The following is a 27,880-nucleotide window of genomic DNA, read 5'->3' as shown; positions in this document are numbered from 1 at the left end:
CCACAGATGCAGCCATAATTTTTTTAAAAAGAAATTTATTTAAAATTATTTTTAAATACTAAAATATGAGTGGTAAAAAGGAACTGTTTAACCCTTAGGAATTACCTTTAAAACTACTCATAGATCCTTCAGCAATTACTCTGAACAACTCCCAAAGAAAATTTGATATCCCAAGAACACGGCAATTAATCTAATAAATGGGGATCTTAATCTTGGATTTTAAGTGGCAGATAATATGCACTGCCCTTCAATCAGGCTTTGAGGGGGGGAGGGCGAAAGGGTGCAAGACACTAGACACTGCTCTCCCAGATGATTAAATATAAGCCTCTTCTACTGGCAGTTTTGTCTTTGTTCAAACTATCTTATTTTCTGGCTTTTGGTAGCACATCTTCTCCGAACAGGATTTTGGTTGGATACTTTTCAATCTTCTACCATGTTTTCTATGCTTAGAAAGTGGATCCTATAAATTAAGCAAGATTCTAAAGGAGTTTACTTTATCCCTCACTTCAAAAACAACTCAAAATCTTTGAGTCACTGTCCAAAGAATGACCACATTCCAGGAACAATTACTGTGTTCCTATAATTCTCCTTCTAGCAGCATAGACCTTCTGGTTAGTAGAAGCAAACTGAGTCTTCTGGAAACTCTTGGCTCTTAGAGGTATTTTTCTAGCTACTGACCCTGAAGTGTCATCAAAAAATAAGATGACTGGATTCCTTGACTAATTTTCAAGCAGTTATGGAAACTGTGTGGCAGGTACACCTTGGCTTAGGTGGAAGCAAAGAGAGTTGCATGTCACTGCTAATGCATCTCCTACCCAGACTCTTCTTCCTTTCTAAGTCACCATATTTGAGAAAAGTGTTATGACAGTAAAGTATTAGAGGGACAAAGTATCAGTTTCCCTGAATCTGTCTCCAAAAGGAAGGTTACAGGGATGAAGATGGAAGAGTCGACACTTGTGCCAAATCTACTCTACCCATGATCCAAAAACCAGGTGATAACATGTTCACTTGGATGTTGACTCTACACCAATTCTGGAACAAGGATGCTCCAGGAATGAAACATCAAACATCAAATTATATTGTAGGTCCTCATCAGAACTGTTGTCACATTTATATGATATGGCATCATATATATTGATTGAAAAGAGGTGGTGAAAATTAGGTCCTATGGTATCATTTCATATGACACTCTCTTCAACCCACACCAGTCTTTTAGGCAGTAGATTCACAAAGAATCGAAAATTTTACTCTTCTCTAGGACAGGCATGAAGTGTCCTAAAAGAACAAAGACCCCATCTGAAGTCAAGTCTGGAATTATGTCAGCCCCTGAAGCTTGATGCTTGGACAATATTTGACTGGAATTTTGTATATTGTGTTCACTGCATAATGCTCTGCTAGTAAATAAAGTACTTTTTCAGTGCCTGGCATTATTTATAATATTTGGCTCATTTCTGATGACTCCTATTTCACTGGAGTGAAAAGTATATTTCAAGAGATTGACATGTAATGAAAGACAAGCCAATGTTGCCCTTTATTATCTTGTTCTTTGGCCTTAAAGGCAGATATATATCATCCATTGTTTTCTTACAGTCTGTAGTATGAGTTGAAAAATAGCTAAGAACCCCAGAAAACCCCTTATTCTAAAGTCTTTTTCAGATGTTCTTACAAAGACTATGAGTTTCTATTTTGTCTTGACTCAAAGGATAGAGTGTCATCTTCTACCTAAAATGAATAGGTAAGCAAATAAGGAATACTTACCAGCAGTTGAAAATGTTTTGCACCTTCCCAGCGCAGTCAGTAACACTCAACAATATTTCAGAAAGAGGGACAAACATTCATATTTTATCTCTGTTTACAATATTTTGACATGTGCAATAGCCCTATTTTCTTATGTTAAATAGAACAACTTACTTATTTTAGACTAACATCTTTCTATAGATGCTTTCATCAGATACAGGTTGAAGCATATCAAGCCATTGTGCAAAATCCTTCAAGTATTCACCTGTGATAGCCTAAAAATCTGTCATTCAAAGCTCTATTTTCTCCATGAATCTGATCTCTTATACTCTTCCAATGCCCTAGGTTTCCACCATGCCAGGCTGAACTTGAATGCATTGTGCACATTTTCATGTCTCTTTCTTTTAATTTAGTCTGAATGTCTTTAAGTTCCAGTCCTCTATATCCACTTTCCCACTTTGGTTAAAAAAAAAAAGTTATTGATAGAAAGGAGAAATTTGATAATCTCATTTCTTCCTCCAAAATTCTTTTGAGTCATTCAAATTGGAATTAGGAAGGAAAGCTAATTCCTTCCTTTGATTTCCAACAGCATAATGCTGGTACATCTATTACAGTATGATGTGTTTCATCCTGTCTGATGGTATCATTAACTGTCCATATAACCACTACATTGTAAGCTTTTTGAGATTAGGAATTCTGTCCTAATCATCTGTGTATATCTTACAACACTCAGAACAGGACTGTACTAAATATTCCTTGGCAGAACTGTTAAAATTTTAATACAAATGTCCCTACAAGAGTTTGTAGAATCTTTTTTTCAATTAGCCAATACTGTATAATTTTTGAAATATGTCACTTAAAGGCTCTTCAAGTGATAAAATATAAAAACATATTTAGTAATTTCTAGCTATTATTTTACTCATTATATTGGTTACTGCAAAGCACTTTGAGATTACAAAAGCCTCTTTTAAATGAATTTTCTTTTTAGTTACTGATAATTACATCTGATTTCTTCTGTATAAAATTATCTTTTTTATGACAGGAAAATTAACTCTTCCTTATTGGTCATCTGCTAATGGATAAAATAAGTGCTCTGAATGCCATCCCATTGAACGGATTATAATTTCCTACATGGTTTCCTCCAAACAATCAATATGTATGCACATGAGTGTTTGGGAATAAAATTGAAGAAATTTTGGAGTCAAAAAGAAAGCACTTCCTACACATCGACAGTGGCCCCTACAAGCTCCATGCCAATTTAACATTTGAAAAAATCATTCAATTACAATTTTACCATCTTTATCTGTAAAATCTGAACTAAGACAGAGTACTTGACATAAAACACACTTACTACCTTTTAAAAAATATCTGCTTTTAACATATATTTAAATAGCTAAGTTTTATTACAATCAAGGGACGTGCAAATAAAAGCCAGCCAGGCTTAAAAAGTATTACTCTCCCACCACACACATAGACACACACACACACACACACACACACACACACACCAAAATGGAGTACAGCACACTTATTTGTGGTAATGTGGAGCTATTTTTACTTTTTTTTTTTTAAACAACCATCTGCTGCCTTAGAGCAGGAAATGACAGGTCCCTCCCCAACCACAGCCATGGGACTCACCAAGCATGGAAAGTGCGTAGAAAAGGCACTGTTTTCCAAAACCTGCAGTTAAGAAAAGATTGTATTTTTTTTCTTATTAAATTCACCTGCTGGTTTGCTCACTTTTATTTCTGACATAGGACAATCGCTTACCTCTCTGTGTTTGTCTACTCAGAGAGTAAATCTGAACTTCTGGATACTTATAGGTTTAGGGAGAACTTAGAAGTAATTTAGCTTGCTATTTATTTATTTATAATTTCTTTAAATTTATCTTGTGAAAGGATAAAGAGAGAAGATACTTCTAAACCAAAACTGGTGACAGTAAAGACAAATATTTTTTAAATGAATGGCATTACTTGCAGTATTTGGTTGGTTTTTGATGACATTATATCACTTGTCTGAAAACCAAGTGACTAGTCACTTCCTGAGATTCATTTAGATTGAGTTCATTGCATTTCTTCCTGTTTTCTTTGTAGCATTTTGAAAAGTGTTAGAACAATGACATTTAGCTCTAAGAGAGGTCAAAAACGAACTTGAGTTCAGATGCCCTCTTCCCATCCCATACTTACCAACTTAAGTATATGTCAGATGTAAAGAGATTGGAGAAACAACTCTTTGACAGTGTGGAGGGCCAACTGTTTGTTTCAGTGAGTGACATCAGTGACAATTTAATTGCATATATGAGAAGTAAAGTTTTTTTTATTTTAAGATGACCAACAAATGGTAATGTGCTTCCATCATTTGTTCTGTGATTGGCTTCTTATCCACCTATCTAACTGCCCATTGGTTATTTTGACAAGACTTCGCAGATGGGATAAGAGAAAGATTAAAACAAATGGGTAACAATCATAAGAAGTAAATTATCTAAAACTGAGACATTTCTCTTTCCCTGTCCTTCCAAATATTGGGCACATCACTGATATAACTAATAACTCAAAGTTTCAGCTTTAAGTTTTCTTTAATCCCCTCTCTCCCTCTGCCCTGCTTCTCTTCTATGCCCCCCATTTATACTGCCATTTCATTCATCTGACCTTCTCTGTAACACTGTTCTCATCTACTTTATCTTCCCCTTAGTTCTAGTTATCTATCTGACTTCCTTATTTGCACACCCTCTTTAAGTACGCTGTCCACATGCACTATATATCACACCAAGGGATTCATCTCCAATAAATTTGTTTTGCCTGGGAGGATGAATCCTATTCCCTATCTGAATTTCTTTATCTGGGAAAAGTCATCCAAGAAATACAATCAGCATGCAAATGTGCATGTGCACACACACACACACACATGCACACACACTAAACTTCTAGACTTCACAGATGAGTTGAAACATTTAAGATATTGGATTCTCTACAGTGATAATATTTTTTTAAAAAAATAACGTTATCAGAAACAACAAGTTCTTACAGTATAGCACAGGGGACTATATTCAATATCTTTTGCTAAACTATAATGGAAAATAATCTGAAAAAATACATAAACATTGTATATATATACATAACCACTTTGCTGTACCCCAGAAACTAACACAACATTATAAACCAACTATACTTAAATAAAAATAAATAAAAGACATCTAGGAAATCCTAGAGGTAAAACCATATTTAATGTGAAAGACTGAATTCTTTCCTTCTAAAATCAAAACAAGTAAATAAAATCTGTTCTCTTTCCCTCTATGCAACATGTACAACTTGCTAGTGTCACCAGGCTAGAAAAACAAAATGAGGCTTACAGATTAGAAAGGAAGAATCAAAAGTATTTTTTTATTTCTAAATGACATGGCTTTTTATGAAAAAATCCAATAGAATCTTAAAAAAGAGAACTACCAGAACTAATAATTGAATACTGAAATATTTCTGGATAAAATGTCAATAAAGGAATATTCATTGCATATTGATGTAGTCATAATGAATAACTGAATATTGAAAATTAGAAAAAATATACAAACAACTTATACAACTCGACGAAAAAAGCCAACAACCTGATGGAAAAATTGGCAAAAGACCTGAACAGATATTTTTCCAAGGAAGATATAGAGATGGCCAACAAGCACATGAAAAAATGCTCAACATCACTGAGTATTAGAGAAATGCAAAACAAAGCTACCACGAGATACCACCTCACACCAGTCAGAATGGCCATCATTAATATGTCCACAAATAACAAGTGCTGGAGGGGGTGTGGAGAAAAGGGAACCCTCCTGCACTGTTGGGGGGAATGTAGTCTGGTACAACCACTATGGAGAGCACTATGGAGGTACCTTAGAAATATATACATAGAACTACCACATGACCCAACAACTCCACTCTTGGGCATATACCTGGACAAAACTTCCCTTGAAAAAGACACATGCACCCACATGTTCATTGCAGCACTATTTACAATATCCAAGACATGGAAGCAACCCAAATATCCATTGACAGATGATTGGATTAGGAAGATGTGGTGTGTATACACAATGGAATACTACTCAGCCCTAAAAAAGAATGACATAATGCCATTTGCAGCAACATGGATGGAACTAGAGACTCTCATCCTGAGTGAAGTAAGTCAGAAAGAGAAAGACAAATACCATATGATATCACTTATATCTGGAATCTAATATATGGCACAAATGAACCTTTCCACAGAAAAGAAAATCATGGACTTGGAGAATAGCCTTGTGAAGGGGGAGGGAGTGGGATGGGTGGGGAGCTTGGGGTTAATAGATGCAGACTCTTGCCTTTGGAATGGATTAGCAATGAGATCCTGCTGTGTAGCACTGGGAACTATGTCTAGTCACTTATGATGGAGCATGATAATGTGAGAAGATAGAATGCGTACATGTATGTGTAACTGGGTCACCACGCTATACAGTAGAAAATTGATAGAACACTGTAAACCAGTTATAATGGAAAAAATATAAATCATTATATAAAAAATCAGAAAAATAACATTTATTGTACCATAAAATATAAAATATTTAGAAAGATATCTGGCAAATGATGTCAAAAAAAGTACACTGGTGTTTATAAAATGTTGCTGAGAGATTTACAGGCTTAAAATGGAAAAAATGTATGTCAAATAAATAAATAAATAAATAAACTAATTAGGAAACAAGTATCCAAATGGGTTTCTTTCCTAAGCTGTCACTTTGAAAGGCTGTATGCTTATTTCAGTTATATTCCTATGATCAGAAAAATTTTGCCACTCTCCTTTAGAATTGTACTCAGAATCTGCCTAACATACTTTAGAATAATCCCTGTAGTAAAAAATATTTGTCTTTTAAGAGGAACTGAATTTTGGAAATAGTCAAAGCCATTTGTCACTAAGTCTGAACAATGAAGTTAGAGATCAAGTTAAAAATGCCATTTTTCCCAAAAGCAATGTGTGATAAGTTATGACCACAGTGTGTTAAGATTCATTTTTTTAATTAGCTCAAATCAGTCTCAAAGATAATTTTAAAGAACTACTTATGCACATATTTGGTGAAACATCATCACTAGAATAAGCATATAGCTTTGCAAAATGACCATTTGACCGTTTATTCAAAACTGTATGTATTTATTTAGATTAGTCATAGCAAATGTGACAGTGTAATGAATATAATATCTAATTGAAAGTGAAAAGGCTTTAGCTCTTTTGTCATCTCTGCCATTGAATATCTGTGTGACCTTTAGTAAGTCAATTTTTCTGGGACTCCATTTCTTTGAAATGTCTGGGTTAAACCAAATAACTTTAAAAAAATGGAATATAGTTGACTTAAACTTTGTGTTAGTTTCAGGTGTACAGCAAATTAGTTTATTTATTTATTTATTTATTTGACATACATTTTTTCCATTTTAAGCCTGTAAATCTCTCAGCAACATTTTATAAACACCAGTGTACTTTTTTTGACATCATTTGCCAGATATCTTTCTAAATATTTTATATTTTATGGTACAATAAATGTTATTTTTCTGATTTTTTATATAATGATTTATATTTTTTCCATTATAACTGGTTTACAGTGTTCTATCAATTTTCTACTGTATAGCGTGGTGACCCAGTTACACATACATGTACGCATTCTATCTTCTCACATTATCATGCTCCATCATAAGTGACTAGACATAGTTCCCAGTGCTACACAGCAGGATCTCATTGCTAATCCATTCCAAAGGCAAGAGTCTGCATCTATTAACCCCAAGCTCCCCACCCATCCCACTCCCTCCCCCTTCACAAGGCTATTCTCCAAGTCCATGATTTTCTTTTCTGTGGAAAGGTTCATTTGTGCCATATATTAGATTCCAGATATAAGTGATATCATATGGTATTTGTCTTTCTCTTTCTGACTTACTTCACTCAGGATGAGAGTCTCTAGTTCCATCCATGTTGCTGCAAATGGCATTATGTCATTCTTTTTTAGGGCTGAGTAGTATTCCATTGTGTATACACACCACATCTTCCTAATCCAATCATCTGTCAATGGATATTTGGGTTGCTTCCATGTCTTGGATATTGTAAATAGTGCTGCAATGAACATGTGGGTGCATGTGTCTTTTTCAAGGGAAGTTTTGTCCAGGTATATGCATATACATACAGCCATTCTTTTCCAGATTCTTTTCCCATATAGGTTATTGTAGGATATTGAGTAGATTTCCCTGTGCTATACAGTAAGTCTTTTCTTATCTATTTTATATATAGTAGTGTGTATTATGTTAATCTCAACCTCCAAATTTATCTTTCCCCACCATGCTTCTGCTTTGTTAGCCATATGTTTGGTTTCTAAATCTTTGTTTCTGTTTATTAAGTTCTTTTTATCACTTTAAACTAAATTCCACATAATAGTGATCTCATATTACTTTTGTCTTTATCTGAGTTAGTTAAATTAGTATGATAATTTCTAGGTCCATCCATGTTTTTGGAACTGGCATTATCTTGTTCTTTTTATGGCTGAGTAATATTCTATTGTATATATGTACCACATCTTCTTTTATTTTTTATTTTTTTGCCTTTCTTGGGCCACTCCCAGGGCATGTGGAGGTTCCCAGGCTAGGGGTCCAATCGGAGCTGCAGCTGCCAGCCTACGCCAGAGCCACAGCAATGTAGGATCCGAGCCGTGTCTGCAGTCTACACCACAGCTCATGGCAACACCGGATCGTTAACCCACTGAGCAAGGGCAGGGATCGAACCCACAACCTCATGGTTCCTAGTCAGATTCGTTAACCACTGCGCCATGATGGGAACTCCATGTACCACATCTTCTTTATCTGATCTATCGTTGATGGACATTTAGGTTGCTTGGAAGCAATCTAATCACTTTTAATAGCACTGCTAGCTCTAAAATTTTGTCATTTTAGCTTTCACATTCCATGTCATATATATGTTTTTATGTATATGAATATATACAAATATTTATAAATGATGAGGCCCCATTTGTAGCTGGTAAGAAAATGGACTCTGAAACCAGTTTTCCTGTATTCGAACTGAGGTCTGTGACTGATTAACTGTGTGGCTTTGGGCAAATTACATAAACATTTCTATGTCTCAGTTGCCTCCTTTGTAAAATGTGAAGATAACAGTACCTTCCTCTGTACTCACCCATAAGTGGGTATTTAATGAGATAATATTTTTAAGAGTCTATAGCAAGTGCTATATAAATGTATTAATTAAAATGAACAAATTCTTAGAATTTCAAACTGTATAAAATAATTATATGTATTCATAAATGTTGTGGCCAAAGTCTGAATTCTGGCAAGTTATCATTAGGAAGCAGTCACATAAATAAATTACATAGATTATAAATTACATACCTTTTAATATAAATTGAAATTAGAAATGTCATACCTATTAATATAAAGGTTTAATTGTTGTTTGTTTTGTTTAGCCTATTTTGTTTGTTTGCTAACTGTATGAGTTGAGTATTTCTCTTTCTCTCTCTTAGGCTTGTGGTTGTATCTTGACTAGGAACTTTCACGGCTATTAATAAATGAAAGTACATTCAAATTTCTCCCAGTTAATTTGAATTTTATATCACAACTGGAATTCAGGCTCAACCAGAACTTTCATTTATTAATATTTCCAACAGAAGTATAGTACTTAAATTGAGCCAACAGATATTTATTTTACAGAATAGAAATATATAATTAGCTGTGTAGCCTACTCTATTTATCATTATCACTAACTTACATATGCTAAAAATATTATATGTTTTGGGCAGATGTCTAAATGTTTTTATCATTGTCTCACTGAGCTCTCCAACTATACCCAACCTGATAATAGGGAGAAAATTCTCAAGTGGTCTTTAGAAGAGCCTCTTCCTCCTTTTATGAGAAAGTGCAAAAAGAAAACATGGAGTGGCTCCAGTTTGGCATCCACGTATCCATAAACCAATATATTGAATACTTGTTATATATGCACACATTCACATACAAAGCATATGTTCACTATAAGGTGTTTTATTATTTAATAAAACTTCATTATTAGGAATATAATTGAAAGTGATCATATTTAAGGCCTTTTTTCTCCATTTTTAAGTGATCTGTGCCAGTTATTTCACTCACTTTTTTTAATATAAAAGTTTCAGTTGTATGGCATTATAATCAAACATTTGTATACACTGCAAAATGATCACCACTACAAGTCTAGTTACCTTGCATCACAATAAGGCTACCTTACCTAGTGTTTTTCATCCATCTCATATGCTCCCCCAACTTTCTCCCTTCTGGTAACCACTAATCTGTTTGCTGTATCTATGAGTTTGTTTTCATTTTATTTTGTTTCTTTATTTGTTTTGTTTTTAGATTCCACATATGAGTGAAATCATAAGGTATTTGTCTTTTTCCATCTGATTTATTTCACTTAGCATAATACCATCAAGTTTCATCCATGTTGTAAGAAATGGTAGGACTTCATTCTTTTATATAGCTGAGTAGTATTCCATTGTGTGTGTATACGTGTATATATGTGTGTGTATGTATATATAATCTTTTTAAATTGAAGTATAGTTTATTTACAATATTGTATTAGTTTAAGGTATACAACATAGAGATTCAATATTTTTATAGATTATACTCCATTTAAAGTTAGCCATGAAAAAGAATGAAGTTTTCTATCTTCTTTATCCATTCATCCATTGATTGACACTTAGGTTGTTTTCATATTTTGTCTATGTCAAATAATGCTGCAATGAGAATCCATGTATTTTTTAATTAATATTTTTATATTCTTCAGATAAATACCCAGAATTGGAATAGCTGGGTTTTATGTTAGTTCCATTCTTAATGTTTGAGGAATCTCCATACAGATTTTCATAGTGATGACACCAATTTTCAATCTCACAAACAGTGTAAAAGTGCTCCTTTTCCTCCACATCATCTCCAACAGTTGTTAGTTCTTGCCTTTTCAGTAATAACCATTCTTACAAGTATAAGATGGTATCTTATTGTGGTTTTGGATTGCATTTCCCTAATGATTAATGATGTTGAACATCTTTTCCTATCCCTTTTGGCCATCTGTACGTCTTCTTTGGAAAAATATCTATTCAGATCCTTACCAAGTTTTTAATCAGATTTTTTGTTTTCTTGTGTGTAAATTCTTTGTATATATTGATTCCAAATATCTTCTCCCATTTAGTACATTGCCTTTAAATTTTTAAGATGGTTTCCTTCACTGTGCAGAAAGTTGTTAGTTTAATGTTCATTTGTTTACCTTTTGCTTTTGTTTCCCTTGCCTTTGAATCAGAGCCACAACATCACTCTAAGACTGATGGCAGTGAGGTGACCACCTATGTTTTCTTTTAGAAATTTTATATTTTTTTTAAATTTTATTTTTTATTAGTATAATGTTGATTTATAGTGTTGTGTCAATTTCTGCAGTATACCATAGTGACATAGTCATACAGTACAGCACAGGGAACTGTACAAAATCTCTTGGGATATAACATGATGGAAGATAGTATGAAAAAAAGAATGTATATATATAAATATAGAATTTTATAATTTTAGATCTTACATTCAAGTTTTTATTTCATTTAAACTTAAATTTTTATATTGTGTAAGAGAGTGGTCTACTGTTATTCTTTTGCATGTGGATATCCAGTTTCCCCAACACCATTTATTGAAAAGACTGTCATTTTGCTATTGCATGCTCTTTGTCCATTTGCTTTAAATTAATTGTCCTTATGTGTGAGATTGTTTCTGAGCTTTCAGTTCTATTTCATTGATCTTTATGTCTGTTTTTGTACCAGTACCATACTGTTTTGATTACTATAGCTTTGTAGTTCAATTTGAACTCAGGGAGCATGAAACCCCCAGTTTTGTTCTTCTTCCTAAAGATTGTTTTGATTATTCGGGATCTTTTGTGGTTCTATCCAAATTTATAATTACATGTTCTAGTTCTGTGAAATACACCACTGGAATTTTGATAGGTCTTTCATTGAGACTATAGTATGAACCATACTATAGTATGGACTATAATATTGCTTTGGATAGTATGGACATTTAAACAATATTAATTTTTCCAATCTATAAACATGGAATATATTTACATTTAATTTTGTCTTCCATTTCTTTCATCGATGTCTTACACTTTTCAGTGTATAGGTCTTTCGCCTCCCTGGTTAATTTTTTTCACATGTATTTTATTATTTTTGATGCAATAGTAAATGTGAATTTTTATTTTGTCTTTTTGCCATTTCTTTGGGCCGCTCCCACGGCATATGGAGGTTCCCAGGCTAGGGGTCAAATTGGAGCTGTAGCCACTGGGCTACGCCAGAGCCACAGCAACACGGGATCCGAGCCACGTCTGCAACCTACACCACAGCTCATGGCAACGCCGGATCGTTAACCCACTGAGCAAGGGCAGGGACCGAACCCACAACCTCATGGTTCCTAGTCGGATTCGTTAACCACTGCGCCACGATGGGAACTCCTTCTTAATTCCTCTAATAGTATACTAATAATGTATAGAAACTCCTCAGATTCCTATATTATTGATTTTGTAGCTTGTGAGTTTTGTGAATTCACTTATTTCTAACAGTTTTGGGGTGCAGTTTTTAGTGTTTTCTGTTCATATTATTTCTTTTGAAAATAGTGACAATTTGACTTTTGCTCCTTTGTTTGCTTGTTATTTCTTTTTATTGCCTAATTTGTGTGGCTAGGGATTCTAATACTAGGTTGGATAAGACTGGAGAGTGAAATCGTCATCTTAGAGGATTCCTAAACTTAGAGGAAAGTTTTTCAGTGTTGAGTATGTTATATGTGGGTTATTTATATATGGTCTTTATTGCATTGAGGTAGTTTCCTTCTATACCTATTTTTGGAGGAGTTTTTTTTTATCATAAATGTATTTGGATTTTTTCAAATAATTTTATGCATCTATTGAGCAGATCATATGATTTTTATCCATCATTTTGTTAATGCGGTGTATCACATTGATTGATTTGTCTGTGTTGACCCATCCCTATATCTCTGGAATAAATACTATTTGATTATATACTTTACTGTGGTATATAAACATTTTTGGTATAATGTTGGAGTTGGCTTGCTAAAGTTTTGTTCAGGACTTTTGCATCTATATTTATCAATAATATTGTCCCGTAATTTTCATTTTTTTGTTGCTGTATCCTTGTCTGGTTTTGATGTCATGGTAATGTTGGTTTCATAAAATGTGTTTGGAAGTATTTTATCCTCTTCAATTTGTTGGAAGATTTTGAGAAGGATAGGTCTTAATTTTTTTTTTCTGCATGCTTTTTAGAACTCATGAGTGAAGGCATCTAGTCCTGGACTTTTGTTTGTTGGGATTTTTTTAAATTATTGTTTCAATATCCTTACCTGCAATAAGGCTATTCAGATTTTCTATTTCTTCATAGTTCAGTCTTGGACAATTATAGGTTTATACATTTCTAGGAATTTATTATTCTCAGTTGTCCAACTTTTGGCATATAATTGTTCAGAGTAGTCTCTTATCATTTGTTTTTCTGTGCTATCGGTTGTAATTTCTCTTTCATTTGTTTTGTTTGAGTCCTCTCTTTTCTTGATTAGTCTAGCTGAAGGTTTGTCAATTTGGTTTATACTTATGACTTTTTAAACTGAGCTTAATTATTAGATGTCACTTTTGATTGTTAGATGTCTAGGCTGGTGTTTCAGCAATACCCTTCTTCTAAGAATAGGCATCAAGACAAAGGAGCCAAAAGCAAGCAAAACAAACATTTTCCATCTCTCAAATGTGTTCTTAACCTAAGACTCATTGACTTTTAAGCTTACTAGTCGGTGAATAGACACTTGCCTAATGTTCATGTGAGTCACCTACAACTACTGTAATCTTCCCCTTCCTCAACCTTCAACACACTCATATTATATATTATCCTCTATTGTACTACCAGGGTGGCCAGTATGTACTGAGTGATATATATATATTTAATTTAAAGTGATTTTCACTTTGTCTCAGGCTTCAATATGACTTAATGAGGCAGTATTAATAAAAATCATATTCTACGAAATACTCCATAAACCACATTTTTTTTGTCTTTTTCTAGGGCCGCACCTGTGGCATATGAAGGTTCCCAGGCTAGGGGTCTAATCAGAGCTGTAGCCTCCAGCCTATGCCAGAGCCACAGCAACACAGGGTCCAAGGTGCGTCTGCAACCTACGCCACAGGTCACAGAAATGCAATATCCTTAACCCATTAAGCAAGGACAAGGATCAAATCCACAACCTCATGGTTCCTAGTCGTATTCGTTAACCACTGAGCCATGACGGGAACTCCCCATAAACCACATTCTTTCGTGTTCTACAGAATCACATTTATTGACTAAGAACCTGGCCATTACTTGGTAATTTATCAAGTGGACCAGGAAATATGGGACAGGTGACTAGTGAGGGCTCTCAGGGATTTCCCAGGGCCCACAGAGTGAAAGAGCACTCTTTTAGGGATGATGTCAAAAGATAAGTCAAGATCATTTGAGTACCTGCTGTTTGCTCCAGTGCTGGTGAAATTCTTTAATCAGAGCCATAGAGCCTCCTGAATAAGCCATGAGGAATCTTCATGGTTTAGTTCATTCATGCCTAAAATAACATAGAAAGACATTGATCAGTGTGGCATGAAAAACGTGCTCACAGAGGGCTGAGAAATTTTGGCAAGTGGATGCTGAGACCCCGGAAATGGATTGTCATGGTCTAAGGACAGCATGGAAAGAGTTACACCTAGGCCTTAGTGGTACCAAAATAATGTGAGTGAGAATCCATTTACTACCATCTGACAACTCTCTTTGACTTATCAGGTTTTGGAAAGGGCGAGAGTGGGTAGAGATATCAGTAGCAGGCTCCAGAATTACAAGGAGCTTTTTGTTATGATGAGCTAGCCTAGAAAAACTCCACAGCTTCTTGTCAAACTCACAATACAGTTGGAATGTAGAAACTGACTTTTTCTCAGTTAGGACTTTTTCTGTGTTCTCAGGACCACAACTACTTAATTGATTAGTGAATACACATGGAAGGAGACACAGTTGGCCACTTGCAATTCCTAATAGATGTCTTCCTATGTCGGGTGACTTGTGGGCATCAATAAAACACACTCCACAGCTGCTCCTCTCTGCAACCTTGCCTGAAATATATCACTATAGACTCAATCTTTAAGGCACTTTGTCTTCAAGAATTTCCTATTAAGTTGAAAATACTAAAAGGAGGATTTTCACATTAACCCATTAACTGTAATAAATCAGATAAGCTGGTCTTCCCATTAAAAAGTGAATGAGATAAATTCAAACAGACATACGTTTTACTTGGTAGATGAAGGGAAGTAAAGAGACATAGAGGCAGATAGCCTTTGTGTTGCAATATGGTAGGAGTACCTGAGAAGCCTGATCATATCATAAGTATTGGTAGAGAATTCAACAAAGGGGAGGAGAGGGCAGGAATGACAGAAAGCAAGCAACTAACAGCAGCTACTACCTAAATAAGTTTGCTTCAAGCTAGTCCTTTTAACAATCTTTTCTTATCTAGACTGCAAGCTCCTTGGGGAAGGGAATCTTCTCAAAGAGCCTAGAATTCAAGTGCCAGGTTCATTTATGGAATCTTGAACCACTCCCTCTTTGTTTCTCCCTCTTGTAAAATTTGTACAATAAACAGAGCCTACTCCTGAGGTGTATTGTTGAGATTACATGAGGTTTTTCAGGTAAAATCACTAAGACCATGCTTGGCACATAATAGATGGTCAATATATGTTGTCATTTTCTTCTTACCTAAGACATGGCATACAGTGTGCTAGGCACACAGGAACTTCTCAATGTATGCTTCAAAGGGATCAGATGAAGAAAATTATCATTGAGGATAAAATAGACTAAAGTTCTTTCTAAAGTGTTTTGTCTTTAAAGGAAGGTAACAATGTGGAAGAAATAATCCTTAGAAGAGAATGAGTAACACAAGTGCATTCCCAGATATCTCAGAATCCACAGAAGCCTGTCATGGGTGCTATGAAATTAAGCCCTGACAGGAAGTTACAGATATGATCTCTACTGGTAGTTTGTTGTGTGTAACAGTAGAGCTAGAAATATGCAAGTACCACTTAAGTGAGGCAGATATTTGAGGACAAACTATGGTGATAAACCATAGAGACAGAATTCGGTGTCTGAGCAGGGTCACAGATAAAATCATAAACTCCATCAGACAAATCCAGCTGGCTGGAAGCAGATTCTATTAAAATGGTGATTATTCTCAGAAACATTTTTTAAGTCATGTAACTTATTGTATTTCATGGACAGGAGTCAGGCAATATATTAATAAGTGGCTTTTGGTTTAGGAGTCACTTATCAATTTCTTCTAGAGTAGCCATAAGCCCTAAGATTATTCTGTTTTACTTGCTGGCTTTCAACTCTTAAAACAGGCCATTTAAGCTGAGAGAGGCAGGATGTAGGAGAAAGGGTACTAGTCAGACACAGGAAACCTGGCTTCTAGTTTTGGATATATCACTAATTAGAGGTAAAACCTCGGGAAAGTTCCTTCCATCTCTGGGACTCAGTCTTTCATCTGTAAATTGAAGGAGTTAAATTAACCCTAGGGTTCTAGTAGAATGTTTGATTTGGCAGATAGACCCAATCTAGATAAAAATTGGAAAAGATATGAAGAAATTCTGTGTCCTTCCTTTCCAGTACTTCATTCCCTCAGTCTGACCAAGAGTTCTCACATCAAAACCCTAACTATCTGGACTCCATATCCAATTCAAGACCATAATCTCAGGCAAACTTTCATAATTTGCACAGACTTGTTCCTGTCCTTGACTACTCCTCATCAAAACACTTTTAGGGCATCTCTACGTTTAAGCTAAAGATTAAGTAAATTTAAGGTAATGTGTTAATGACAGAGAGCTAGAAGATATCATCTGGGTCCTTCATAAAAAGCATGCCAACAATTTCCCAGCAGCCTATTTTTAAATAAATTATGGGAACTATTGCAGACCCAAGCAAAGAAAACACAGAAAAGCATGCTACCACAGGAGGGAGTAGGGGAGAGGTTTTAATCATATCATACATGGAAGCCTGCTAAGCAGCCTACACATGGAGTAAGTAATTCAAGTTCAGACAGAAAATACTTATTGAGCACTTGGGGTAGCCTGCTGTTTTCATTGATAAGTCCAAATACTATATCATTATGATTCAATGAGCATTATTATAATTTTCCAATTTCTGGCAGAAGTGATTGATGATTTAAAATAAAGATTAGAATATTAATATTTATTAAATCTCTATTAACAATCAATTAATCCCTAGAGATGCTTTAGTTTTTACAAACAAAGTAACTGAGGGCTAGAGAAAGTAAGGGATTCATCCTGAGTTACATAGCAAGTTAACATCAGAGCCAGGACTAGAACCTAAATTTTTATTCAAGACTTGTGTTCCTTTATCTACATTACGTTTCCTCCCAACTATAAATCCTCTAATATCTGTGTACCCACATGTATTTATCTTCCCTTACATAGTCCGATCACGTGGATGAAATATTTATCTTATCAAGGCTGTCAACTTTCTAAATCACCATGAGTGTACAGGCACCATAAAAAATTGCCCCTTTTTTCTGTCTGCAGTGGCATGGAAATCAGTGTTCTATACTATGTGTGAAAAAAATCAATATCTATTCTTAGCTCTTCCACATCTCCCTCCCAATCCCATTCCCAAACAGAAATACAGACATTCAGACATCTATTTCTGCCGGCATATAAGACAGGAATAAATTAATGAAAATGAGACAAATGTACTTTTTCCTACAGCTACAATTTAGTAAATTATCAGTCTAGGACAAAGGGATGAAATGATGAGCAATACTGTGTTGTAAATCAACTCACCATGCTACATGTCACAGTAGATAAAAAGAAAGGAGGCATTACTTCTCTCCTGGAAAAATTGTAGATTGGTAGCAGTGACACAATAGACAAAACAAGAGAGAAATGATTAAGTTAACTGCTAAATTGATAAATTCAAATGCCGAGCTCTGTAGAAATCTGCCATATATTCAGAGTACAAACGCACAATAGTTTTTAATGTGGTTAGGCCATTCCATAAAGCATTTCTAAAAGCAGCGATTTCACTGATCCATAAAACTCATACTTCTCTTTCACATTTATCCTGCTGCAAGCATTATAACTATTACCCTCCTTATAAGCATTTCAAGTTGCAAGCTTGACCAAGCATAATGATCCCATGTGCTGAAGGAAATCTGGCAGGTGAAAGACAGGTGCAACTTAATTTTCCCAGTGTGATTTTAATCCAATTACAAGTGGCATTTTCCAAATTGTACAGGGGAACTCTGACTAATGAAATGCAAAGTACCTATTACACATTAGCATGATGATCCATGAGATTTAGAAAGAGGTGCCCTTTATTACACTGTTTTCACAAATAGAGAAACTGAAAAATGAGAAAAGATGCTGCCTTGCTTATGTTTATACCCAAACCCAGTCTCAAAGGAACACGACTTGAAACTCAAGCCTGTAATTGGTGCCTGCTGAAAGTATTTTGAACTCTTTTCTATATCATACTTACTTGGGATGGATATCCCAAGTCTATTCCTCTGTCTCCTCTTGGATAAGAAGCACAGATATGAATGGGGTGGTGGTGGTGGGGACATTGCAGAGAGCAGGAAAACATGGGAGAATAGCCAATTTTATCAGGAAATGGACTGTCTTAAAACCTGTTCCTGTGTGTGTACATGTGTGTGTGTTTTGTTTGCTTGTTTTGGACCATGCCTAAAGCATGTGGAATTTTCCAGGCCAGGGACCAAACCTATCCCACAGCAGAGACCCCAGCCAGAGCAGTGACAATGGAAGATCCTTTACTCACTAGGCCACCAAGGAACTTCATGTTCTTGTGTTTGTTTAGTTTTTCTTTTCATTTTAATTTTTTTACCTGTTTAGGGCTGCACCTGCAGCATATGGAAGTTCCCAGGCTCATATGGAAGTTATGAGTACATTTAGAGTACAGACCCACAATAGTTTTTAATAGATCAAATGGGCTAGAGATCAAATCAGAACAGTAGCTGCTGGCCTATGCCATGGCCACGGCAATGCCAGGTGTGAGTTGCATCTGTGACCTATACTACAGCTTGCGGCAATGACAGATCCTTAACCCTCTGAGTGAGGCAAGGGATCCAGCTTGCATCCTCATGGATGTCAGTTGGGTTCTTAACCCACTGAGCCACAATGGGAACCCCTGTTTGTTTTAGCTTTTCACCCAGACTTCTGTAACTAGGTGAGTCAGATGTTTAAAACACTGAACTCCTAAACTTAAGTCTGTGAGTTAGATACCAGTTACTTCTTTCTGTAATATAGACATAGATTGTGCTCTGAAACTGGGACAGGCATCCAAGACCTTGGTCTCAAGGAAATAAAAAATACACAAATATAAATATAGCCCTACTTTCTCTTCTGTTAGTGGGCATATAACTTAAATTTTTAAAATGAGTGATCTCATATTTTTCCCTTCAATACTGATGTCCCATAGGCAATAGGAACTGTAATAGGAAGTTAGGAAACAATTATACACATAAGTAAATTTATTCCACAGGCCTGTTTAGGAAAGTCTCTATGTAAATTTTTGTTTGAGTCCTTTCCTTGCTTTCATTTTAACTTGCATATTCTGTCCTATTCTCTGATATGGCCTTATCCCTGGATTTCAGAACCTTTGCTCTGACCTTAGCATGGCAGATTAGGTTAGGGACAGAAAAGCAAATCTTTTGTTAAGTCTTTAATATTATTTCCTTTTTGTGTCACATGAGCTTAAATGTGAATGGGGATGGTGATTATCTGTTTTTGGTAAAATTTGTATGGAGCCAAATATCTTCTTCTAAGTCAGTTTTACTTTATCTTACTCAAATATATAATAAGCTCCATGAGGGTAGAGACTTTATCTTATATGAATCCTATTATTACCCATATTACATTGGAAAAATAGTAATCAGACCATAAAGATTCATTACAGATAATTAAAATACTTCATCTATATTTGTATGATCCCCAATTTTGTTCCTCATTTTATGTGTTTTAATCCCCCTATTTCTTTCACCCAGCCCAAACCTAATAAAACAACAACCTATTTTGAAATTGGTATAATATGTTGATTCCCTCTATTATAAACACCCTTGATTTTCAAATAGAAAGGTGAAAAGTATTGAGTTCCCTGGTGACCCAATGGGTTAAAATCAGGCACTGTCACTGATCTGGTTCAGGTCACTTCTGTGGTGCAGTTCAATCCCTGGCCCAGGAATTTCTGCATGCTGTAGGCACAGCCAGGAAACCCAAACCAAAATAAAACACACTGGCACACGCACACACACACACACACACACACACACGGGGCCAAAAAATAAGATGTGATTTTATCATATAGAGATAGGATACATAATGGAAAAGGTTTTGGCAGCCAACAGAATTGGGTTTGAAACTCAGACAAGACAGTTGTAAAATTTTAGAACAGTTATTGAAATTCTTTAACACTTTTCTTCACCTATAAAACAGGGAAAATAATAGAGCTATCGTCAAGAAGCAGGAGATCTTGACCAATGCTTAGTACATCATTAAGTACACAATAATTAATAATCATGATTATTTTTTATAGTAGAGAATCCAAAACCAAAGTTAGCACTTATAGTAGATAAGCTCTGAAACTTGGTAAATCCTAGACTAAAAGGTAGCTTCTTAGATATTTAATAGCTTTTTCTGGAGTCATTACTAGGAATATACTTAATTTCTATTAGGGCATCAGTTCTTTGGGGAGAAAACAGCTCAGTGATGGCTTGAATATATGCTGACCTTTAGCGCATGGTGAGGACTTTGGCCCTGCCTTGAAGTTCACATATTGAGCTTAGAGGAGGATTATGGAACCACTAAATGTAGATCTAAACCTGTAAATCACATTCTGATTATTTTCCCTTCCCTATAAAAACTGGACTGTTTACCCAAAGTTGTGAGACAGAACAAGGCCAAGGACTCAGAATTCTCCATAGAAAAATTAAGCCAACATGGTTAGGATTGACACTGAACAATTCAAAAGTAATTTATATTCCAAAATGATTTTTTCAAACCTAAAATAATTCCATACCCACAAAAGGGTATGGCAAACTAAAACTTTATTTTTAAAACATATTTTAGACATAAAAATTAATTCCATCTTTTTAATAAATTTGCTAAAATTTTATGGGAAAAGATGATGAATTGATCATTGCTACTTAAAAGTATTTCATATTTGTTGGGCCCATTTGACAAGGGGGTTAATATGTGAATGCATTACTAGATTGGACTTAAAATTTCCAAAGTAACATACAGTATTGGGTGTGGGGGGGTATATTAGGGTGGTTCACCATCAATTTTCATTTTACAGTATCCAAAATATTTCCTACAAGTTTCCAAATGTGTCACTACGTGAAAAGCCTGGGTAAAAGACTGTACATCTATCCAGTATATTAAAGCATCTTGCATATTGGAGAACCCACAGTGTTTGGGTAGAAGCCAGCATGATTAACCATCATGTCAATATTTTCCAGATACCAGTTTAGCCTAGGTTTTTATTCTGGTTATATTTGTTTAGCCTAAGTCCTAGCAGTGAGCAACTTAAAACCTAGGGTAATCAACCTTAATATCTCTTCCCTATTGAACTGATGTCACAGGGATTTTCAAATTTACTAACTCCCAGAGGTCGGCAGCTTTAAATTTCCTGAGTGATTTTTTCCCCCTAGAAAAGACTCAAACAGACACACAGACGACATTTCTCAAATTTCAATTATTACAACTGTAACTTTGAATCAAGATGGTTATTAACAAGTAATTTTATGTCACATATGATCCAGGTCATACTCAGTGAATTGGAAAAAACAGCATTGTTGTCTCTGCAGATCAAAAAATATCTTTACAGAGCTTTGCTTAATCAAATTTCATGGTCCAAAATTAAATAAAATTTACTCTATCTTTTGTGACCCAAACGACCTTTCAGCAAGTGGCCAGAGCAAAGCTGAGAAGCCCAAAATCCAGTGGATGATCACTCATTCTGGATGACTCAGACCTCAAACCTACTTTCCCCAATTAACTTATATTGATTATCTATACAGGAAACTTCATCATCTGTCATATTCATATTGTGCTTCTGCTGGGTAGATCATCACTAAGGTGAATTTATTATATCCATTGAAGTGAAATTAATACAAATCACTTATTTTTAGTCCTGATAAAATATGGAGGTCTTAGACTTCCATAGGGAAAGACATTGCTGTGCTAGATGTCTTCTTAGGGACTGTGCCTAATTTTGATAACCAGATATTTCTATCATCAATAGCTCTTCCTCAGAGAGATTAATGCTAAGTCAAATGACTGAATTTTCCTTTATTACACTTAATTAATTTTATGAAGTATTAAAAATCACTACCACCTAGTGTTACAGCTAGCATCCTCAGAAAAGAGAGAAGTCTGCTGTACTTTCAGAGTTAAAAAAAAAATATTAGGATGAAGGGGAAAAATATTAACAACAACAACAATGCAAGACTTGTTAAGCAGTAAAGTGAAATGGGCATTGGACAAAGAGTCACTAGATCTTAGATTCTAGCCTTTACTATGTCACAAATTCACAGAAGTTTTTAACTCATTCACTTCAACTCTCTGGGCCTCAGTGTGTTTTCCCATTGTAAAATGCAAACTGATAATCTGTATCACTTCCCAAAGCATAAAAGGGTCTCAGATGTTCACCATTGCTCCTGTGAATGACAAGATTCAAATCTGTCTCTCATAATTTCTTGTTCTCTGACAAGGGTTCTGGTGACTGATTCTTGTGACTTATGGCACAAGAGATAGGCTTTGGGAGGTCACTTTTATGGGCAAGGGGCACAGGACTATCTGTGGCCCCTCTCAGGATTAGGTAAGGTTCAGATAAAGGAGTTAAATTCCCTTTTTTGTTCTGGGCATGTGATTGGTGCCAAAAGTGTCTATCAGAGGATAACAGAAAGGATGCTTCTTTCTCATTTTCATTCAGTTACCCAAGAAAAAGGGGGATCCCTAGGTAAAAATTCAGTAAGCTTTCCTGCAGAGTCAATGTCCCACTTGTATTTATTCACCTTTACAATATTCTGTACTATATTATGGAGGCCTCAATAGACTACATGCAATAGATGGATCCTGTCTCACAGAAATATTACTGTAAACATTAGCAAGGTAGAGTAGCACATGTGTTCACAAGTGCAAAGAAAATTTTTAATTAAAAAAAAAACTCCCTGGCACAGACTTCTTGGAGGAATGCATTTAAGTATTCCAAATATTTGCTAGTGTGGCTGGTGGAGTCTTTCCCTGGGCTGAAAATTTTGAATCCCATATATAAGGTTAGTTCTTTGTCACCATTTCTGAGATTTAAAGCAGCTAAAATATTCAGACAGATATACTCTTTGCTGAATGACACAAAGCTCAAATGTGGCTCTGCTAGTTGAATGAAATTATAACTTTTTTTGGCCTGGAAAGATTATGATAGCATAATGTGAAATCCATGCACACACTGTTGACAGTAGAGAAAGGAGTGGGAAAGTTATTTGAGATTTAATCTTGGGTCATGTTGCACCATGGAAATCCATCATTTCCTTTCTTTTAATCTTTGAATGGAGTTCTTAGTAGTTATATGCTTTTGATAGCCTCATTGGTTAAAGTTGGAAGGCCGCTTCCTTAACATTTTCCTCTTTGAACACGAATGAAAACAACATGCAAACCATAAAACAATTTCACTTGCATTTTGTCAAAATAAGTTGTCAGTTATGAATATCTAAAAATGTGAATTTAATTCAAAGTTATTTTATCCATTATTGATTTTTTTAAATGTACTGATTATTCTGATAGATGCAGCTTATCTATGAACAACTGTGTATGTTATCTTTCTTATTTCCTGTCTCATTAAAAACATGTTTTTTTTTTCTTTCTATAGTGCCTTCTTTGAAAGCAGACTCTCTATAGCTAACATTAATTATTATTCATTTTAAAGTGAAAATATATAACAAAGTCCAATAGGAGCACACACTCACATTTGTAAGGGTCCTGAGACATAACCCTCATATATTTTATTATAGTTCCATTCTGAAAATAACCAAAAAATCAACCATTTTAGTCTTTTGGCAGATAAAAATATCATATCTAAAGAGGTTATAGAAAAAGAGTAAATAAAAAGTGTTCTACACATTCATGTAAATAACTCTACTTAATACAGAGTTGCTTAAATCATGAATATTCAAAAATCTATTTTATTCACTATCAATTGATGGAAACATATTATGAAAAACTTCTCCATGTCAAACTTAACATTTCTCCAAGTTCAAAAGTGCCTTCCCCCTCCCACCTCAGGCAGCCAGCCATATACTTATTTTTGTTTGTGCAAATACCAAGGAAGTGACATATGAAGATGATCCAGGTTTGTTATATCCACAACACCACCCTTAGTTTTGACAGGTTACCCAGAATCTGTTGTGAAGAGATCAATTCAAGATATCAGAAGTGAAAGGCATAGATAATAGCTAGTATGCATTTAAAAACTGGTGCTTACCGTTTCAATCCTTTTACGTTTTCTCCAGAGAGCTCCAAAGTATTTACACAACATCCACTCCAACAAAGACGCTACTGATCTATGCATCAATTCCAGCTCCCTGTTCTGAGAACAACATATCCAGTCCCCCTTCACTACCCCCCTAAAAAAAAGGAAAGAAGGAAAGAAAGCAAAAAAGAAAGAAAGGAAGAAAGACAGAAAGAAGCAAGGAGGGAAAGAGGTTTGGAGGAAAGAGTAAAAAGAAAACCAAAAAAAAAAATTAAGGAAGCAGAAAAAGAAAAAAAATAAAATTTTCAGCATTACCTAACTACTACCATGATGGAAAACATGGTAGTGTAATGTCAGAGTTAAATATGCCAGCCGCTCTGTGAACACTGAACATTTCCGTTTTCTAGGGGGCAGCTTGATCTTGCTCTTGCTTTCTCTCTTGCTCTCTCTCTCTCTGATTAATGATGCAGGGCTACCACTTTGCTTCTTTGAGCTGTACATACAGCCTGCAAATCTTCACACTTAACAAAGAAATTCTCTTTTCTATTTATAGGGCAACAGTGAATTGTCTTCAAATCCTGTGGTTGCACCCAGCTTTGAGTTTGTGGTAATACACAGCCTATTTGTTTATAGAGCCCTTTGCTGAAATTAGGTGCTCTCTAGTCCCATCCATAGTGTGTCAATGCAATCTTCACTGTTATCCTTTCTCACAGAGCTTAGTTATTGTGTACCAAAGTGGGCACATCCTATGGAAGGATGTTCCTTAGATGGCTGCCAATAGGGGAGGCCAAGGTGGGGATAACTTCTGCCTAGGATATTCCTTTCAGCTTAAACTCCCCAACTCCTTGCATTGAAATAAATACCCTACTCCTTAAGGGGAATTTGGAGATACTTAACCCACCATATCCTGTCCACCCACTCCACATTCCCTTCAGAGTCCTTGTGACCAGGAAATGCAAGTAAGCACCCATTTCCTTTCAGTATTTAGGGAGGATTGGGTGAAAAGAGGCTGGTTTCCTGTAGCCCAGACTCAGCCACAGCCTACTGAAGATGGTGTTCCAAGATGTCTTGAGGTCCCAGAGCCCAGCATTACACTCAACACCCCACTACTACTACCACTATCACCATCAGCACCACTGGAAGATGAATAAGAGGCTGATGAAGGCAATTCCCAAGACTTGAATAGTATCTTTACATCAGAGTGAGGGAATTTTTCACATAGGCCCTGGGAAAAAGAAGTATGCAGGTCCAACTTCACACCAGGAAATACCTGAATGATGTATTATAGAGAGCATCTGTAGGGCTTTCTGCTACAAAATGCTTCCTTTACTAATGCCTAAAAGTCCAGTTCCTTTGGAGGTAAGCATTCCATTCTTCCTGAAGTCTTGATTTTTAAATCCTGACACTCTCCTAAAAATACACTTACTTGCAAACTTGGTGTGAATGAGTTGATTAGAATTGGAAAGACTGGAGTAGATGGTGAGAGCTGGACATAAAGGAAAACTAAAAAGAACCCAGCGTGGGAAAACCGAGCTGCCAAAAGCAATCTTTAATGATTTTGTACTAGGATAGCTATGGTGAGAATAATCCTGTGCAAGCTGGGGAAAATATAAGGGGGCAAAGAGTAAATTAATCTAAATTGCATTATTGGGTACATTGGCAACAGATCAAAATGCATCACCCCTGCTTTGTTTTCTTATTCTGTTCTCCAAGGTCTGGCAAAATATGGGAATAATGCTTAGTTTATTTAAAGAAAAACTTCCTACTTGCTTTGGTTTCACTAGAGTTTACATTATGGTCTCTCCCTTCATACTCCATTCAGCAAGCATCTATTAAATAACAGCTAAATGAAGAACAGTGGATCAAATAGAGCTGAGGAGGAGAGAATGAGGGGACATTCATTCCCCTGTTGGAGGGGACAGATAGTAAAGGGAAAGGTGCTACCTCCCAGCATATTTTTACAATCTAGTTAACTAGATAAAACACTATGTAATTGCCTCAAATATAAAGCAATACATATGTGATAAGGGCTTAAGAATGTCATATCTGCTGTTATAAGATTTCATAGCAGAAGTCAGGGATTCTGGAGGTCTGGAATTTCAGGGTGGAAGTCAGGCATGTATTCCAGGATAAGGAGAGTTTGGGCTGGGCCTGTTAAGAATGGAAGGATTTCAATAAGAAAGATATTATTTGGATTTCTAAAAACCCATACATTTTGCTGTGCTCTACAGGCTCACCTTTCAGTATCGTTATTTTCCTCCTGTCTACCTCAACCAAATAAGCTCTAGGTGCAGACATATTAGTCACCTTGAGTTTTCAGCCTGATGCCTCAGAATTCATAGCAGCTAATCTTCATTTTGAAATAAAACAACTTGTGCTGAGATTTCCTGAGCTAGACTGCACTTTTACTATTTAGGTCAAGGAACTTAAAGCTGATTAGAATCAAAAGAATACTCCCTATAGGAACATTATTAAATTCCACCCCAAATTGGTCAAACAATAATAAGATATCAGAGCTAAAAGAGAAATGAGTGATACTTTAGTCTGAGCTCTCATTTTAAATATGAGGATAGTAAGAGAGAAGAAACTCAATCCATGTCCCACAGTGAATTAATGATAAAGCTGGAGCCTAAGACTGGGTTATTTGAATTTTAAGATAATGTACTAACCAAGTCATTTCTATCTATGAAATGTCTAGTGTCATCTGTGAAATGGTTGATATATCTGCAGTTATGTCATCTGTGGCAAGGCTTAGTTTTATTTAATTACAGAAGAAAGGTCAAATATCAAATAGAGTAAAAAATTAGTTTTATGACTCTGTTTTTATATATAAAAGGGGTGAATATTTGACCCAGATCTACTTTATTTTTATTATTTGTTTAATTAATTTTATTGAAGTGTAGTTGATTGAAAAACTTGTATAAGTTTCAGGTATACAACAAAGTGAATCTGTCATACATATAAAAATATCCATTATTTTTCCCATATAGGTTATTGCAAACTATTGAGTAGATTTTCCTGTGCTATACAATGGGTTCTCGTTAATCACCTATTTTATACAGTAGTGTGTATATGTTATTCCCACCTTCCCAATTCTTTCCTCCCACCAACAGTTTCAACTTATGGGAACCATAATATTGGTTTTGAACCTGTGAATTTGTTTCTATTTTTTAAAAAATTCTTTTGTATCTTATTTATTAGATTCCATGTGTAAGTAATATCATATATTTGTCTTTCTCTGACTTGACTCAGTGTGAAAATATCAAAGTCCATCTATGTTGCTGCAAATGACATTTCATTCCTTTATATGGCTGAGTAATAGTGTGTGTGTGTGTGTGTGTGTGTGTGTGTGGTATATATGTATACCACACCTTCTTAATCCATTCCTCTGTTGAAGGACACTTAGGTTGAGTCCATGTCTTGGCTATTGTAAATAGTGCTGCAATAGTGTTCCCATCATGGCACAGCAGAAACAAATCCGACTAGGAATCATGAGGTTGTGGGTTCGATCCCTGGTCTCACTCAGTG

The 27,880-nt window shown here is 35.4% G+C and overlaps 1 protein-coding gene across 3 annotated transcripts in view; it reads right to left on the bottom strand.

Moving 5' to 3' along the window:
* The window catches only part of GPR174 (G protein-coupled receptor 174), a 36,166-nt gene extending 11,308 nt beyond the window's left edge, over positions 1 to 24,858 (bottom strand). Inside the window, exons 1-4 of one of the 3 annotated variants that reach the window (XM_047764586.1) lie at positions 24,668 to 24,858; positions 24,365 to 24,469; positions 14,285 to 14,381; positions 3,376 to 3,417 (exon numbers count right to left, since the gene is read on the bottom strand). The gene's annotated coding sequence lies outside the window, so the exon portion shown is untranslated. Of the gene's footprint in view, positions 1 to 3,375; positions 3,418 to 14,284; positions 14,382 to 24,364; positions 24,611 to 24,667 lie in introns of those variants that run through there. The other 2 variants (XM_047764587.1, XM_047764585.1) reach the window with 2 other exon arrangements.
* Between the last annotated feature and the right edge of the window lie 3,022 nt (positions 24,859 to 27,880).

This window comes from Phacochoerus africanus, chromosome X (assembly GCF_016906955.1).
Source record: "Phacochoerus africanus isolate WHEZ1 chromosome X, ROS_Pafr_v1, whole genome shotgun sequence".
In the NCBI taxonomy this organism is placed as follows: domain Eukaryota; kingdom Metazoa; phylum Chordata; class Mammalia; order Artiodactyla; family Suidae; genus Phacochoerus; species Phacochoerus africanus.
Note: the sequence above shows the minus strand (reverse complement) of the source record. Positions and strands in the feature narration are given on the sequence as shown.